The sequence below is a fragment of the Anomaloglossus baeobatrachus genome, chromosome 11 (genome assembly GCF_048569485.1).
Source record: "Anomaloglossus baeobatrachus isolate aAnoBae1 chromosome 11, aAnoBae1.hap1, whole genome shotgun sequence".
Classification (NCBI taxonomy): Eukaryota; Metazoa; Chordata; class Amphibia; order Anura; family Aromobatidae; genus Anomaloglossus; species Anomaloglossus baeobatrachus.
In genome coordinates, this window is record NC_134363.1 from 55,956,531 (window position 1) to 55,961,062 (window position 4,532).

Below are 4,532 nucleotides of genomic sequence, written 5' to 3' on the forward strand. Positions count from 1 at the left end.
TATTCGGCTTCACGAATATTCGACAAATAGGTTGCCGCAATGTAAGTCTATGGGAAGCCCGAATAGTTCCGAATAGTTGTTATTCGGGTTTCCCATAGACTTACATTGCGCATCAAATATTCACGAATAGTCGAATAGCGGCAACCTAATCGGCAAATATTCGCAAAGCCGAATATTTGAGGTATTCGATCATCCCTAGTTATTATAAATGGTCATCTGAGGAAAGCTCTGCTGCTGGATGCACTTGGGCAAATCATCAAGATCCTCTGTTGGCAGCAGCTCCTGCATAATCAATGCTCAATAACGTCCAAGGTATGTTCGATGGGAGACAGGTCCACAGTAGCTTGTTTAGGCCACGCAGGATGGTCACAGTAGCACGAGCAAGATGTGGCCTGGAGCTGATGTGTTGAAAGGCGTCTTTATGGACATTTGGAGACACAACCATTTGTGATTGATGGAAGTGACTTTCAAATTGTTTATTTCTGAGCAAAATATGTTTTAAGGAATTGTTATACAAAGTAGACAAACAATATGTGGATTTGGTGTATCACCAGTAGTAATGCTTAGTATATATTTGTACTCTGCCATCTGTTTGTTGTCTACACAGGGACTATTGAGACCTGAGAGTTGACAGTTGTCTACAGCATCCCTGGCACTGAGCCGCTAATGATGTTTAGGCTCGCCCAAAATATCCATGACATATAGCAGTGTACTCTGGATAAGAAAGAGTTAAGGGTTAACCCATTATAGACACCGCTATTTTTAGTTTTTAGCATTTTTAGTTTTTCTTCTCGTCTTTCAAGATTCATAACTTTTTAGTGTTTTTTTAGAAGCAATTTATTTTGTAGCTTTGAATGATACATATACTGAAAAACAGGGAAAAGTCCATGCGGGGTGAATGAACAAAAATGGAAATTTAGTCAATGATGGTTAGGTTTTGCTTTTATGATGTATTGTTTTACTGATTAGTGTGGTTATGGTGATACCAAATTTATATATATATATATATATATATATATATATATATATATATATATATATATATATGTGTGTGTGTGTGTGTTCACACACACTCCCTAACAGAAGTTCTGTCGCTTATCCATGTTATGTAAATAAAAGCTTATAACCTGACTTTAAATTCATCCATTGGTTTTATAAATTACTCTTTTGAAAGCTGAAACCCTCCCAAATTTGGTTTAGGTTATGAAAATAAAGTTGCTGCAAATATGAAATATTGATCATTTAATGAGCACAGAAAGGTCAGATTTTGGCAAGACAAAAGTTTTGTCGCCCACAGAAAGTAATGTGAAATTCAAACAAATAATTAACTTCTAATACAAAGATATGTTGCATAATATTGGTGAATGAAGTTGTGGTGCTATTAGAGCCATATTTAATATTTTGTGTGACTTCCATGAGCTTGAAGGACTGCATTCATGTGGTTCAACAATGATCCGTACAATTTATTGATGAAGTCATCAGGAATAGCAGAGAATGCAGTTTTTTTGCCTCCAAGAGTTCATCTAGATTCTTTGGTTTTGTCTTCCAAGCTTCCTCTTTCATCCTACCCCAAACATGCTCAATGATGTTCATGTCTGGTGACTGGGCTGGCCAGTCCTTGAGCACCTTGATCTTCTTTGCCAGGAGGAACCTTGTTGTAGAGATGGATGTATGAGATGGAGCACCATCCTGCTGCAGAATTTGAACCCTTTTATAATTGGGAATGTAAGAGGTAGCTAATACTTCTTGATATTGCCTTCCACCTTGCAAATGTTTCGCACAGCCCTATACTGAATGTAACCCCAGACCATGATCTTTCCACCACCAAACTTAACTGTTTACTGGGTTTCTTTTGGATCCATACGGGCTCCAGTAGGTCTCCTGCAATATTTGCGGTGGCTGTGGTGTGTGTAATTCAACTGAAGATTCATCAGAGAAATCCACCTTCTGCCACTTTTCCATCGTATATCTGTTTAGCAGGCTGTGGGACTTGGCAAATGCCACATGGTTTTTAATTGCCTTTTGTTTAGTGCTGGTTTCTGGACACTAATTCGACCATGGAGGCCATTTCGAGACAGAATCCCACAAACTGTTTTAGTTGACACAGGGACTTAAGGTGACAAGGCCTGTTGGAGCTCTGCTGCAGTGGAAGAGGGGCTGGCTTTGGATTTTCTAACCAACAAACGTTTCTCCTGAGCAGTTGTCTTGCAGGGTCTTCCGGACCTGGGCTTGTCAAAAACATATCCTGTCTCTCTCTTCAAATCTTTTTTTAATTCTTTGTACTTGATGCTGGGACACATTAAAGGTGCCAGCCACCTCTGCAGTGGATCTGGTCTTCAGCCTCTTGATAATCAAGGCTTTGGTCGCAGGGTGGATTTTTAGCATGTTGTCAAAGGCCAAGTTGCAGTTCAAGTGAAAGTCTGGGATGCTGGGTTTCTTTTTATACCCACCCACTAATTAACCAATCATTTAGTGAGCACAGGTGAGGATGTAAACTAGGATTGGGTGCAATTATATGACAAGGCGACAAAACTTTTGTCTTGCCAAAATCTGACCTTTCTGTGTTCATTAAATGATCAATATTTCAGCTTAGAAGCAACTTTATTTTCATAACCTAAACCAAATTTGGAAGGGTTTCAGCTTTCAGCTGTCAAAAGAGTAGTTTATAAAACCAATGGATGAATTTAAAGTCAGCTTATAAGCTTTTATTTACATAACATGGAGAAGCTACAGAACTTCTCTCAGGGAGTGTATATATATATGTATATAATGATAAATAAATAAGTGTAACTAATTACCGTAAATAAGAAAATATATATATATATATATATATATATATATATATATATATATATATATTTATATATATAAAAATATGTAAAAGAGAGAAGAAATAAAATGAAAAGATAAAAATAATACTAATAACATTTATATATATATGTGTATATATATATATATATATATATATATATATATGATTAATATTTTTTATTATTTTTATTATTTTTTGTATTATTATTTTTTTATTTGTTTCATCTTATTTTTTTAACCTTTAATATTTTTGCTTTTGTATAAGAAATCATACCTTTTATTGACATCAATTTGCGAAACATACAACTTTCTTATAATTGTTTAGGTGGGGGATGCAAAGTAAAAATTAAGAAATAAGAAAATGTCTTAAATATTTTAATATTCCATTAGCTTGGACAGTTATGCAGGCAGCGATACCCAATATGTTATTTTTTTAGATTTGTACTATTTACCTTTGGGCACTAATTATTGACTATAGTAAGGTAGAATAGCCTCACCTTCTACACAATATATATATATATTTGCATATACAGTCATATAAAAAAGTTTGGGCACCCCTATTAATGTTAACCTTTTTTCTTTATAACAATTTGGGTTTTTGCAACAGCTATTTCAGTGTCTTATAGCTAATAACTGATGGACTCAGTAATATTTCTGGATTGAAATGAGGTTTATTGTACTAACAGAAAATGTGCAATCCGCATTTAAACAAAATTTGACCGGTGCAAAAGTATGGGCACCCTTATCAATTTCTTGATTTGAACATCCTAACTACTTTTTACTGACTTACTGAAGCACTAAATTGGTTTTGTAACCTCATTGAGCTTTGAACTTCATAGGCAGGTGTATCCAATCATGAGAAAAGGTATTTAAGGTGGCCACTTGCAAGTAGTTCTCCTATTGGAATATCCTATGAAGAGTGGCATCATGGGATCCTCAAAACAACTCTCAAATGATCTGAAAACAAAAATTATTCAACATATTTGTTCAGGGGAAGGATACAAAAAGTTGTCTCAGAGATTTAAACTGTCAGTTTCCACTGTGAGGAACATAGTAAGGAAATGGAAGAACACAGGTACAGTTCTTGTTAAGCCCAGAAGTGTCAGGCCAAGAAAAATATCAGAAAGGCAGAGAAGAAGAATGGTGAGAACAGTCAAGGACAATCCACAGACCACCTCCAAAGACCTGCAGCATCATCTTGCTGCAGATGGTGTCAATGTGCATCGGTCAACAATACAGCGCACGTTGCACAAGGAGAAGCTGTATGGGAGAGTGATGCAAAAAAAGCCGTTTCTGCAAGCACGCCACAAACAGAGTCACCTGAGGTATGCAAAAGCACATTTGGACAAGCCAGTTACATTTTGGAAGAAGGTCCTGTGGACTGATGAAACAAAGATTGAGTTGTTTGGTCATACAAAACGGAGGCAAAAAAACACGGCATTCCAAGAAAAGCACTTGCTACCCACAGTAAAATTTGGTGGAGGTTCCATCATGCTTTGGGGCTGTGTGGCCAATGCCGGCACCGGGAATCTTGTTAAAGTTGAGGGTCACATGGATTCAACTCAGTATCAGCAGATTCTTAACAATAATGTGCAAGAATCAGTGATGAAGTTGAAGTTACGCAGGGGATGGATATTTCAGCAAGACAATGATCAAAAACACCGCTCCAAATCTACTCAGGCATTCATGCAGAGGAACAATTACAATGTTCTGGAATGGCC